This window comes from Copadichromis virginalis, linkage group LG17 (genome assembly GCF_057382275.1).
Source record: "Copadichromis virginalis isolate Kocher_CV1m ecotype Utaka linkage group LG17, C_Virginalis_male_GT1.1, whole genome shotgun sequence".
Classification (NCBI taxonomy): Eukaryota; Metazoa; Chordata; class Actinopteri; order Cichliformes; family Cichlidae; genus Copadichromis; species Copadichromis virginalis.
This window is the reverse complement of record NC_140634.1, coordinates 33,180,795-33,195,125: the sequence shown is the minus strand read 5'-3', so window position 1 is coordinate 33,195,125 and position 14,331 is coordinate 33,180,795. Positions and strand designations below refer to the sequence as shown.

Here is a 14,331-nt window from a genome sequence, read left to right as displayed (position 1 = left end):
AAAATGTTGAAATAATTGCTGTTGCTCTTTGCTGTTCTTACATATGTTTATTTACAGATAGATAGATGGGGAGATAGAGATGGAGATATAGAGACTTGGGTGTCTTTGACAAGGGTGGTCAAGAGAGACAAATGAGGTGAATGTGACATTAACACTCACACGCAATTTTCATTCTGTTCTCTTCGGTGTTAAAGGCCAAAATGCCAGGGTAGAGTGAAGTCCGCCAAGCACTGTTTACATGAAGCGTCTATATAAATAGTTCATACCACCGCACTATAGCAAGAGCTGTCTGTCTCTACGCCTCCTGTTCCTGGTGTTCCCTAGCAACTGCTTTGGTTCCCATTGACAATATTCTCAACGTATGTGTGCCCACGTTTGCTTAAAATTGCCTCAGATTTTGGCAAAAATGTGTTACACAGCAGACCTGCTTTATTTCACTGCTATAGAAAGTCATTTGGAACTTAATAAATGTGTCTCTTTGTGTTTTGCTCAGTGTTTGAAGCATGTGCCAAGTTTCTCCTCTTGTTTTCAAGTTCACGCTCTTGGCTTATGTGATTATCAGATCAACGTCTGCCAGGATCTGCCATCTTCTTATACAAACAAAAGTGTAGCATGTGACCAGATGTTGTTACAAGGTGACTGACTTCTCTTTTATCGTGGCTCTACTCTGTATTGAGATTCACAGCCGCCACCCCCTAAATGCGAGATTGCAATCTCTCAGTCTAAAGTAGTTCCAATTGTGTGAGTGCACCCACGGGAAAAGGGGTTACAGGTTTCGAATTCCCTCATATGAATATGAATAAGGAAGAAAGGAGAAAAAAAATGGCCCAGCACTCACTCAGTTTTTTTAAGTGTATTTCCTTCTCACGATTCCCTGGGTTGACGCAGTCCGAGTACTCTGAACAAGTTCATATTCATGCTATCCCAAATTACATATGAACTGAACTGAAAAATCCAATATGAAATATTATTTAAATCTTTGTCAGTATATATGGGAGAGGTAAGGAAAGAAGTACAATAGTGAGTATATGCAGCTATTTGTAAAGCACTGTGGAGGCTCTATCATGGTTTGGGGCTGCATTTCAGCCAGTAGTGCTTGGGATCTTGCTAATACAGGCCCAGTATTGCAGACACCAATACCAGCACTGATATGTTTAACTTATGCAGGGCTGAGCAGTCTGAAAAATACTTATGAGATGAATAATCACCAATTTTCACATTCTGAACACATTTTAATGGCCACTATATCACTGTGATATTTTTTTTTACTTTCCACTATAATGATAACACACAACAAAACAAACAAACATGTATTTCAAAACTGGGTTTTTCAGAGTATCATATAAATGTGCCTGGAATGTAAAGAAGCCTGTCTCCAAACCACTTTAGATCAATTTCTGTTATTAAAGGTATATTTTTTCATTTCCAAAGAAATAATTTATGCAACACAATTCAGTGGGCTACATACTGAACCTAAAGGAAAGAAACAAAGTATCGATCCAATACCAATACCAGCATTAGTATCGATACTATCAATATTTGCCCACCTCTAGCTCATACTGATGAGTGAGAAGAAGACTCTAGCTGCTTCTCTTCAGTGTAAACATTAACAGTGTGGAAATATATATCTGGTGAATGTTAAACATACACTGTCTTGCCATAATATATCCTGTCCTGTATAAACTGTTTTTAAATCATACAGTGGTACAGAGAAGCTCTGGTGTAGACCCCACTCCAAGTCCGACATATTTTGGCCTTAAAAGATGCTTGGTGATAGGAATACGATGGCTTTCCAGGACACAGAGAAAGCCTCTGATGCATGAAAATATGTTAAAGTACTGCTGCAGGAGTGTTTTTCCACTTAGTGGTGTGTCTGCCAGTAATGTCGCACTCTTAAAAAAATTAAATAAATAAATAATCTTGTCTCGCCATGTCTTTCACTGAGCGAAAACTGAGTTTGCACAGTGCCATTGCTCTCTGCAGGTCTCTGTCAGCCAGTTAATATGGAGACACACCTGCGCACACACACACACAAACATCCTACTTGCCCTGTGGAAATGTCAGACATCAGTGCCTGTGCCCACCGTTTCAACGTCTGCACGTCTTTAAAAGGATAATATCAGTCACACCCATGAGCTGGTGCACAACATTCTCTCTGAGGTTTGAACGTACATGTACAGACACAGCAGCATATTTTTCATCTCACATTAAGTTGTGTTTGTTTTGGTGGTGGCCTTCCCTCAGGCCTTGTCACCATTACTGCACGTTACAGCACTCTGCACAGTGGTGAAGGCTAATGTCCCTCGGCCCAGATGAGTGTTACTTCATGCACATATCGTGGACAAACTGTACGTATATCCTTTTTCCCCCTAAACAGTGTTGATGATCTGAGCCTGCCCTGTGGGAAGCTACATATGATTAAGCCACAGCTGCAAACTCCAAGCTCACTGTTTTTCTTTTTGCTGACATATAATGGTGAAAATACACTTCTCAGAATAATTAAAGGAACACTCTAAAAACATCAGATCTTTATGGGAGAAAAACCTCATGCTGGATATTATACTGATATGGACTGGATAATGTGTTGGGAACAAAAAGGATGCTACAACATTTGATAGAAATTAAAATGATCAACGTATAGAGGGCTTAATTAAAAGAGACTCCAACCATCAAATTGCAAAGTTGCATTGCAGCAACTCAAAATGGTATTCAGTAGTTTGTTTGGCAATAGATGGTGTCCCAAGGAATCCCCGATCCCAGATATGAACCAGAGCATCACTGAGTTTCTGGTCAGATTGAGGTGCATACTATTGCCACGGCTTCTCCAGACTCTTTCATGTCTGGACATGCTAATTCTGGTATTCTATGGCAAAACACACGGTGCTGGGTAGTGAGCACAGCGTCCTAGAGTAGCGGTCCCCGAGTTGAGGCTCAGGTGTGAAATGTATAGTTTTCAGGGTTTTTATCTTTTTTTTAAAAAATAGTTTTTATTGTTAAATGGGTTTCCCTGGGTCTTTTCCCATTTGTTATGAATAAATCTTCTTTTTTGGTACTGGTACAGCTTTTATTTTGTTGTATTTATCCGCGACACCTTAAAGGCCTTGAAAATATCGTTGGACATAAACCGGTCTGTGGCGCAAAAAGGTTGGGGGCTGCTGTCCTAGAGGACGTCGGGCCCCCAAGCCACCCTCAGGAAGTCTGTTTTTGATTCTGACACTGACTCTAGACCAGGGGCCCGTTCTTCGTACCTCGCTAAGTAAGTTAGCCGGATTTGACTGTTGACGATTTCGCGTGATCCTGGATCGTTCGGTTCTTCGAAGCCCATCCGGGACTTGCTGTCATAGCAACAGAGCCGTAAGCGTAAACCTGCTCGGGAGCAGGTTTACTTTATGTAAACAGGATTAGATCGCGGCCACTCAGGTATGTCCGCTTCATGTATACGAAAGCAACAGCGATATTTTACCACTGTTGTACCATAAATAAATAACATCAATGTAACTAAAGATAATGCAGCACTTGACCCTTTTATTGATGTCACACAGATACATACAGGTCATTTCCTAAAAAAGGGAAATGTACTATTAACATTCTATTACATGTATGTGATTATTACAGATGTAATTCATATTTCAGAGTAGTAATTGTAAATTACTTCGTGTAATCAAGATGAGAGACCACGGCTATAAAAGCGAAGGTGGATTTGGGAAGTCTGTCGCAGCCATGTCCTGTCCGTATACGCGAGCCACCCATTGCGGAAGGTGCAAGATTGATAAGGAGAGTCCTCAGAATTCAGCGTATATTGCGGGACAGACAGGATCCTTTAGCTCAGCGCGACAGTGTGCTCATTGAGAGATATCGATATTCCCGTGAGGGTATTATTTACTTAACCAACTTGTTGACGAGGGGGTGCAGGACCACCACCTGTCTTTTTTTGCGCTGCCCTTTTCTTGGTTGCTGTTATAAACAAACAAACAGATTATTTCAGGGTCTCTTTCCAAGAGACGAAAAGCAATATAAGTGATAAATATTACCATTCTATAGAATATTCTTATATTTCACTTTTACTTGTTCCCATGTTCTAGTGGGTCCTGTTGTGGCTCTAATGTGAAAGGGGATATAATATAACATATTATAATATAATATAATGTAATATAATATTGGATAATATGGTGTGATATGATAAATCTACCCTACCACCTACTGGTGTTGGCCAGAGGGGCCGATGGCGCAATATGGCAGCCTGGCTTCTGTCAGTCTGTCCCAGGGCAGCTGTGACAGCTACCAGTGTGTGAATGTGAGAGTGACTGAATAGTGGCATTGTAAAACGCTTTGGGTGCCTTGAAGAGCGCTATATAGATCCACTCCATTATTATTGTTATTATTAAATTACTTACGAGTTTAATTTGTCAGCAACTTTCTGCCAGCCCTCTCTCCTTGCTTTTGCAGCCTTTGCAGTGTTCCCTTGCGTTTTAATTAGACTCTGAAACTCCTAAAATCCCTCACTCAAGAGTTCTTGCTTTGCTGCCGAAGAATACCGAGCGCGCTCCTTCGACATTTTCGCCGACCAATCAAAGGGTTGCCGATCAATGTTTCTACTATCGATGCGTAGCCCCTGTTGGGCCACCCAGTGATCTCACATTACTTCATCCAGCTATACTAATCGTCAACAACAGGTGTGTTCGGGGAACCGGAATAGCGAGCTCAGAGTTAGCGCGATGATTTGATCTTGGATGTGTCATTTGATCTTGGATGTAGTAAGCGACGTACGAAGAACGGGCCCCTGGGCCCTGTTTCAGGAAGCCGGTTTAGTGGAAAAACTGAGTAAGTATACCCTGAGTTAACGAAAACTCTGGGTTTTCGGTTTCACAAAGCGAGTTCAGCTGCAGCCTGAGTGAGTCACTATGACGACACACTCCGTGAAGCTAACCTGCCCCCTAGCAGGTTTACTACAACTAACCCTGACTGTCTCCGCCCCTTTGTCGGAAACCTGACAGTAGGAAGTGTCGGACATGGCGTGCCACTTCCTTGAAGAGCCAGTAGATCGTGAAGCCCAAATTCTCCGCAGAGCTCTCCGCCGGGAGAGAGTGATCAGAGCGCGTTTGGACATTTTATCATTTCCTGATGATTTTCTGTGCGAACGTTACCGTGTCTCAGCACAATCTATAATTTATTTGGATAACATCCTCAGGCCATATGTTGCCCATGTGACACATCGCGGACATTCTCTCAGTTCTGTACATATTATTTGTATTGCACTTCGGTTTCTTGCAAACGGGAGCTTTCTGTATAATATTGGTGACGCTGAGCACGTTTCCAAGGCTACCGTCTGTCGGGCAGTCAGGAATGTTACAGTTGCACTGAAACGTCTCCTGCACTCGTTTGTGGTGTTCCCCGGTCACAGACCCACAAGATTTATCAAAGAGGGATGCCACAAAATTGCAGGTATCAGGATGACCAAAACTTAATGTATGATGTGGTGATACTTGGACTACTACTTAAATTTTACATTTATTTTCAGGGTTCCCAGGCGTGATTGGCTGTACAGATGGTACTCACATTCCAATCATTGCTCCTTCAGTAAATGAAGGAGACTATGTGAACAGGAAGTCTTTCCACAGCATTAATGTACAGGTACATAGTTCCCTGTAGCATGTCAAACTAACAAATTATTTCATTATAGTAATGGATGCTAATTTGTGTTCTCTGCACTGTGAAGATCATATGTGATGCTGCCAACATTATCACAAATGTGGAAGCCAAGTGGCCAGGCTCTGTCCATGACTCACAAATATTCCGTGAATGTACACTGAGCACAAAATTTGGACATGGTGAGTTGAGAATACTTTAAAATATATAAAGACCAATTGCTTCAGGGACATTTGAACTGAAGTGTATCCTTCTGTCTTAGGAGAGTTCACTGGCTACTTGCTTGGTGATAGGGGGTATCCATGTTTACCCTATTTGCTTACCCCTTACCCTGACCCTGAACCGGGCCCACAGCAGTGATATAATCTGGCTAATTGCAGGACAAGAGCCAGAGTTGAAATGACTATCGGAATGCTTAAGGCCCGGTTCCAGTGCCTGCAAAGACTCAGGGTCACCCCAGAAAGGGCATGTGACATTATTGTGGCATGTGTGATTCTTCACAACATTGCCACAATTAGAGGAGAACACTGTCCTTCTGAACCAAACATCAGCAGTGATCCAAACCATGAACATCCTGACCCTCCCACGGACATACAAGATGGAAGCGCAGTCAGAGACACCATATGTCACAATCATTTCTTTTGACCCATCACCTCAACATGTTGAAAGAAGAATAAACAGATTTTTTGTTCAACTGGCTTTATTGGTCGCCTGTATTTCCTGTACACAAAGTATTAAAAGATGTAAACCTCATAAAGTGTCTCTGTTGCTTCCTCCTCTGTAACAGCTGTCAATGTTTCTTCATTATTTTCCTGTAGTAAAGAAATAGACAACATTGCTGTTCTACTGTAAACTCATATAATCTGTGGAGTATTAAGAGTACTCACAACTGCATGTTGGTCTGGCTCAACAGGAGGCTGCACCAGATGCAGTACACCACCACCATCAACTGATAGAATATGAGGTTTATACAGGTCACTTATAACTTACAAGGGACCAAATGGCAATTAACAAACATACCAAGCACCTTACACTTCATTGTCATTATGCTCTCAAAGACAACCAAGGCTGAGGGAAGGCAAAATCAGTAGGAAAATAACTTCACTACAAAATAATTCATTATGGTAAAGAGTTTATCAGATGAATGTGTCGCACTGCAAAGGTGACTGTGAAGAAAGGATGTATGCACATCATGTATTATTTTGAATTTACCCCTTATGTAGGCACTTGTGTCTTGCGGGGTTATTGACTCAGAGGATGTCCCCACAGAGATGCCTTCGGCCACAGGGCGCCCACTGTTTTGGCTGAGGGCCAACTGCTCAGCCTCTGTGAGTGGTGGTGGTGGAGGACCCCCACCTGTTTTTCGGGCCTCCGCTTTTTTTCTGTTGGCTATAACGGGCCACATTTGAGCATACAGAGTAAGCAAATATGTACTTGTAATGTGCTCAGATAATTTCAATAAGTGCTTACAGAAAGAAAATTAATGTAGCCTCTAACTGCAATTGATTTACATCGGACAAACAGACCAAGCACTATGGCTCATAATACAATTACACCTTACCTGTTTGGACTGTATTTTTATATTTCATTTTTACTTGCTGCCAGGCACGTTTGGGGCCTGTTGGGTTGCACCTGCGCTCACATCACATCACAAAATAAAATGTATAAAATAACAAATAAAATAACATATGATAAAATAACGTGTTAAATGGGTGGAAATCCCTCGATCAATGTTTAAATTAACACTCACGCATTGACTCTGTCGGCTATGTTTTGCCATGCATGCTCCCTTTCTTTTGCAGCTGTGGCTGTGTTACTTTTTTCCGCGGAATTTGCATGTTATCGGCATATGCTGCCATCAGAATTTCGGCCTCAAGCGCTGTGAAATACATTGACCGCGCCTTCTTTCCCTCCGTCTCCATGGTGACTCGCTTAATCTGTGCTCCGCTTATCAGGGCTTTATGTATCCTCGTCCGCGCGCTTCACTTGGGGTTAAAGCAACTCCGCGTTGATTGAACTAATTGTTATCAGCCTTTCTGAAACCGAATATTCCGAGTTGGACAGTTCGGGGTTACTCAACCGTGAGTGTCGTTTTTCACTCTGAGTTTTCCAAACCGGCTTCCTGAAACAGGGCCCAGGGGTGGACAACTCCAGGCCTCAAGGGCCGGTGTCCTGCAGGTTTTAGATCTCACCCTGGGTCAACCCACCTGAATCAAATGATTAGTTCATTACCAGGCCTCTGGAGAACTTCAAGATATGCTGAGGAGGTAATTTAGCCATTTAAATCAGCTGTGTTTGATCAAGGATATATCTAAAACCTGCAGGACATCGGGCCTTGAGGCCTGGAGTTGCCCACCCCTACTCTAGACAAATGCAAAGCTGGTGAAAAAAATAAAAGTGGCATCCACCTGTAGCCTAAAGCTATTTCTGTTATAGGAGTTGTGTCATTGTTGCTCCTTTTTCAGTAACAGCAAAGCAACTGAAACTGATTAGCACCCCCCTGCTACTTAACTGTTCACTTCATTATACCATAAGTTTAACTGCTTACTCTGATTGAAAAGTGTTCCTTTTTTTTAGTAGTGTATGTAGTGATGGTGAGTGAGAGAGAGATAGTGAGTCTGTAGATTACTGGTGTTGATGGCTGCAGTCTATAGAAGACATACTTCCTGTGTCCCTGACATGACACGACCTGAGTTATGTGGGATAGGTGAGGAGTGTTCACGCATACAGCTGTCATGTGAGAAGAAGGATCTGCAGTTTAAAATATGTAGTGGGATGGCGGGCCAGTAATGAAAATGTAATGTGCAGTGGAGTGTTTGACACCAGCAAGGCCTTGTTCATATCTGTATAGGCCATCTGTCCAGTCCAGGCACGTGACATTGGGAAACATCTATTAGCAGCACACTGTGTTAATTTTATACTGAATGGAGACTTTTGAAGGTGCCAGTGAAAAACACTGGCAGCAAAGCCAACGTAAGTGCCAATGACTAAACTGCTCAATGTCTCAACATCTAAATCTTGCAAATGTAAGGTCTTTAAAAACAAGAGCCAAAACTATAAAGCAAACAAAGCTTAATGATGATTTACTAAAGTAATGGTTTCAACGTTTTAGAAATAAAGCCTTTACATCCCGGCAGGACTGTTTGTTTCACGCACCTTCGCCCGCAGGCCCCTCTGCTGCGCTCATTAAAGAGGGGTCGCTGTAGTTGGGTGTTTTTTTGTTGTTGTTGTTTTTGTTGTTGTTTTTGTTTTTTTTTAATCTGCGTCACATTGGTAACGACTGAAAACATTAAAGCAAAGGAGTCTCACTCTGGTTTAAAAGAAAATAGTCTTCTTTTTGTGAGGTTTTAGATTACTACTAGTTTATATTAGACTAAAATCAATAGATTAATAATATTAGTTAAGTACCTGACAGAGTATTTACCTGCCTTAGAAATATAATCATATAGGGAGTCTGTGTTACCTTATTTGACAGAAATCTTAGCTTTTACTGTTGTTTCTCCATTACGATGAAAACATGCTGATGAGCTTCTTTTCCTGCTGGGGTAAATGGCATAAAAGTTTTCATGGCATGTAGGCCTTGTTTATACAATGTTTAAAGCACAAAGTCAAATGTTGGGCTAAAGCTTGGTCCCTTTTTTGTGAGAGGAGTGCGTCATCCTCTCTGAGCGTAGACGATCTCTGTCGCTGCTGGTTTTGACAGCGGTAGGGGAGCTGCTGGGGAGAGCGGAGGACCCGTGTGGACCACAGCTTGCTGTAGCAGCGGCTGAGAGGGGGGGGGGCGGACACGCACCAGCCGGACACAGACTCTGAAACACACACACCTACCCACAGCACACACGCGCGCCTCTCTCAGCCTTTTCAGCAGCATCAACACACATTTCACTGACGGGGTGGAGGAAACAACAGTCGGGTTGTAGAAAACGGTGAGTGTTTCTCATCTCTTTTGGTTCTTTAAAGATGGAGTGGGGGTGTGTGAAGGAGGGGGGTGTCTTTATTCTTTCATCCCCCCCACGACATAAGGGTTAGGGTAATGGTGCAGCGAGTGTGTCAAGTCTTGTCATCTGCCGCGATGTCCCTGTGATGCTGGCTGGTCCAGGATGCCCAGGTTTGCGGTAACACAGCAATATGGACGCCCGGTATTATTTTGGATGCCGCCGAGTATGAGGCAGACGTTGCAGTGCGTGCACTAGCCGCACTGCATCTTGAGGAGCAGTAGCATCAAAGCCACAGGAGGGGAGGGAAAGCGGTTTGTCGGTGGGCCCTGGCGTTGAATGAAGCTGCTGGTGCAGCAGGGTCGGTGCTGCCGGCCGGTGCGGGCAGGCCCGTGAAAGCGCTGAGCGGATTACTTGATGTCTGCTGGTGATGCTGCCAGCTGTAGCTCAGCTCCCCCCTCCATCCTCCCGGTGTCATTTCAAGTGTTTTGACTTAAAGGGAAGCTTAAGCCGCCCTTGATTTCATATCAGAGATTTTGAGATGTAGGGTAAGAGCTCGACTGATTATAGTCGATAAAACGAAACCATTATACATGAGTTTGGAGGACAAAGGCACAGAGACGAGGACAGCCTTTAATATTTTTCAAGATTTGCTTGAAATATACATCAGCAGTCATATTAAACCCAATCTTATTATTATTATTACTACATCAGCTAAAAAAATGTTGTTCACCTTGCCATATAATTGTAATAGTAGCATTTAGCAGTCCTTCGTCATTAATGATTAGTGAATATTACTGAGCAAATGTTGGCCATGTTCTAATGAACTTGTGAGTTGGAAGTTTGTTAAAGTGTAGACAGTTTAAGACAAAATGCTGTAAAATGTAGAAATCTATGATTCTCAGTGAGTGCACCTGAATACTGCAAAATGTGCATTTAGAAATAAAGAATACTGCAGTCACCGAAGGATTAGACAGCACTCCAACATCAGTAGGAATGTGAGCGTTTCTGCCATTCATCTAGACGTATTACAATGGTTATGTGAGTGCTTTGTGTGTTTGCACTTTGTTAGAATGGTGTGATGCAGTGTTAAGGGTTAATTAGCGATGGGCCATGATGGTGTAGATGCTGTAGTGATCATCTGCATGGAAGGAAATGTGCAATACAGCAGGGAGTTGTGACAAAGCTGATGTCCTGCCGCAGTCCAAGAAAGACAAGAAACTGAGTTTAGGGCACACTGGGGACGACGTGTGATTTTACTGTGGGGATTATGGTGGGCATACTAAAAAAATAGTATAATGCATCCAAACAGCTTTCAGTATTATACATTAAAGCGTAGAATCAATACAGAACATTTCTGCTGTTGTATAGATGTAGGCAGGATGAAAAGTAAATAAGTGTTTAAATTCTACTAGTTCTGACTGTAATTTAACAGACAAGTTGCTTACAGTGTGGGATTGCAGATGTGAATGTGCTGGAAACTGTTCTGAAGCTACAGTGTGGTCTGTGTCTGTGGATGAGATGAAGGTGGAGCTGAATAAACAGAACGTATTTGATATAACAGCACAAGTGTGGGAGAAAAGTTGATATAGCATAGTATCGCAGTATTTTGCATGACGGTGTATCGATACAGGAACACCAAATAGCAGTATTTTTTAAAATAAATTTGATTTCTCTGTGAATATTATGAACAAGAGGGCTCATCTCATGCACCGCTATCCTGGGATAATGTTAGTTGAGCAAATTTACTTTAAATCTGCTCAGCCGAAAAACCGTCCCACTGCTGCCTCCTAATTCAGAGCAAGCTAATAGTTCAGTCACAAGTACCAGTTTTGGTTGTAATTGCACAGGTTGCTTGATAGGAGGCAACATTTCTGCAAACAGATGCAGTTTGACATAATTGTAACAGTTAAATGTGAATATCTGTCTATGTAGATATGATAGACAGAAATGTAGATAAGAAATATATGTAGATAGAAAATATGGGATTTTTTGACAATTTATCACAGTTAATTGTTGTATTATCAGGAAGAAATTGCATGAAATTGCTAACGTGATCCCATTCGATTGCAGACTGATATCTGATTGATATCAGATATCACCAAATGTTGATATTTTATTAAATAAAATATCATATCATATCATGAATGAACTATTGTGATAGTGTTCTGTTGTGGGATTTCCACCGCTACATAATATAGACTCAAATGTAAATGCAATGTAATGTAAATGACTGCAACCCTGATTTGCTTATTCATTGTGATTTCAAGGAACTGAGCCCAGTGTCCCTGTTATGCAGTGAAAAACAAACAAACAAGCACTGCTCTTTGCGTAGTGTTTAATTAAATGCATACATGCTTGTTCTATATGCTGCAGAAAGTCACCAGTGACTTCCACGCCTGGCTGCAAAACAGTCCATGAGTGGGTAGAATCTTTTTGGAGGCAATAAGAATGGCACTGTGTGTCACTGCAGAATTTAAAGTGTGAGTTTTGTGGGGGTTTTTCCTTGGGGTACTAACATTTACAGCGTGATTCAATATGACTTGATGCCGTGCGCCCACTCTGACCCAGGGGCACCACCAAGGGGGGGCCAAGGGGGGCACTGGCCACACCCAAAATTTGCTAGCGCCCCCTGGCATGACTATCCAAAGATGGTAATAATTTTAGTAAACATGAGCACAAGCGAGAGGAAGACAGCCTACAATGAGTTGAAACATTAACTTGTTATTTATTACTACATATGCAGTTTTTGTCATTCGTATTGTGTCACTTTGTACATCCCACACGATCTTCTGTTTTTGGTGTGCCACCCCAATATTTTTGTAGCCTCCATATGGTCACCCCTATGAAAAAATTCTGAAAAAATTGACCCTGCATAGGAAAGTACTTTAGAGCACAGAAAATATTTGCAGGTTTAATAATTGTTGCAGTGAACAGGAAGCCTATAATTGTGCTGTGCGAGGCGGCACCAGAATGCTAATATCAACCTGCTAACCTACATTTCGAAAGCTCCAGTCAGCATTTAACTCTCTGTTCTTTTATAATCTCCAGGAAAACACAGCGAGAGCTAAGACTGCAAGAAAACATATCTAACTTTAACTGCCTTTAAGGTTTTAATTTCTTCTAAAACGTACGTGACGAAGCTCTCTGCAGTTATACGATCTCCTGCCAAAGCCAGCCCATGTTAGGCCACTGAAAAAAATACACAGGTGAGAATTAATAGAGAAAAAAAAAAAGATTGTACACAGTTGTAACTGACAGGTACTGAATTATATTAAAGCTTTTCACTGAAAACATTTTGACAAGTCACAGCAAGGAAAAGCACAGGTTTGAAAAATGAAATGAAAAGTCTGAACTACATCAAGACACTTGAATATAACAGTACCGCTATTACATATCACCTCAGCTTTTATATGACGAGTCAACAATTCCTTCAGGTCCTTTTCTCTTTATTTAAAAATGTTACCTAAAATAATCTTCTCTTTTAAAAGTAGCGAACACCGGGTTTGTTTAAATGTTCTTGCAGCTGTAAATAGTGTTATAATAGTACCGGTAGTACTATAATTGTTATCCCATGGCATGGCAGGTGTTGCATGTTGGCACTGTGGGCATGACTGCTGTTGGTGAGCTTTTCCCCCATGAGACATCAGACGACATACCTCCAGTCTCCTGTGAAAACTCCCCGGCCTGTCAGAGCAGTGCCAGCACTGAGCCATTACTCATGGCAGATGCACTGTCACCATCACTCTCCTGCTCTCCCATTTATCCACAGCCCATTAGACGAGAAGTCAGGCGATGGAGCTCGAAGTTTTGGTTTCGGTGTATTCTCATTGTAACCGCTGTCGACTTAAATGATCGAACGATCTATAAACCAGAGACAGGTATGATGTTGTTTTCAGACTGATTGGGGATCAGGGTTCAGGTCAGCTTCCTTATATAACACCAAGGATTTAAATTAGTTTCATTCTCTGAAAAGGTTTTCTTTTCCATAGTATAGCTGTGATTAGAGCTTGAGGTTATTACAGTGGAAAATAACCTCAAGGAAGAATTACAAGCATAATTAGGTCAACTTTTAAAACCAGAAAAATTAATGAAGAAAGAATATATGCGCATGAAGCGAATGGCCACTTTGTTAGATACACCTGTTCAACTGCTCATTAACTAAATTATCCAAACAGGAAATCACACAGCGGCAGCTTAGTATATTTAGGTATGTAGACATGATAAATGTGACCTGTTGAAGTTCAAATTGGGATTCAGAATGGGGAAGAAAGGTCACTTAATTGACTTTGACAGTAGCATAGGTGTTGGTGGCAGACTGGCTGTTCTGAGTATTGCAGAAACTGCTTATTTACTGCGATTTCCCCCACACAGTCAACTCTATGGTTTACAAAGAATGGTCAGAAAAAGAGAAAAAAATGCATGAATGCACCTCATGTTAAACCTTGAAGCAGGTGGGCTATAGCAGCAGAAGACCACAACTAGTACCACTCAAGTCAGCTAAGAAGCTGAATCTGAGGCCATGGTTTGCACAGCCTCACACACACAGCCTACCCGAGTGTTGTTGCTGACCATGTTCATTCTATCTGAAGCCTTCAACCATCTTCTGATGGCGACTTCCAGCAGGATAGCACACCATGTCACAAAGCTCAAATCATCGCAAAATGGTGCCCTGAAAATGAAATCAACTCACTGCACTCAAATGGCCTCGACACTCACCAGATATGAATCCAATAGAGCACCTTTGGAG

At 41.9% G+C, this 14,331-nt stretch overlaps 1 protein-coding gene and 1 long non-coding RNA gene across 7 annotated transcripts in view; both read left to right on the top strand.

Moving 5' to 3' along the window:
* The first annotated feature begins 5,221 nt into the window (after positions 1-5,221).
* Positions 5,222-6,345, top strand: LOC146689764 (uncharacterized). Its single transcript, XR_014916131.1, has 2 exons — positions 5,222-5,828; positions 5,909-6,345. It is a non-coding gene; the product is annotated as an uncharacterized LOC146689764 (long non-coding RNA).
* A 3,006-nt stretch (positions 6,346-9,351) lies between these two features.
* Positions 9,352-14,331, top strand: part of nrcama (neuronal cell adhesion molecule a) — a 65,780-nt gene continuing 60,800 nt past the window's right edge. For all 6 annotated transcript variants that reach the window (XM_085435883.1, XM_085435886.1, XM_085435884.1 and 3 more), the window contains exon 1: positions 9,352-9,572. The gene's annotated coding sequence lies outside the window, so the exon portion shown is untranslated. The remainder of the gene's footprint in view (positions 9,573-14,331) is intronic.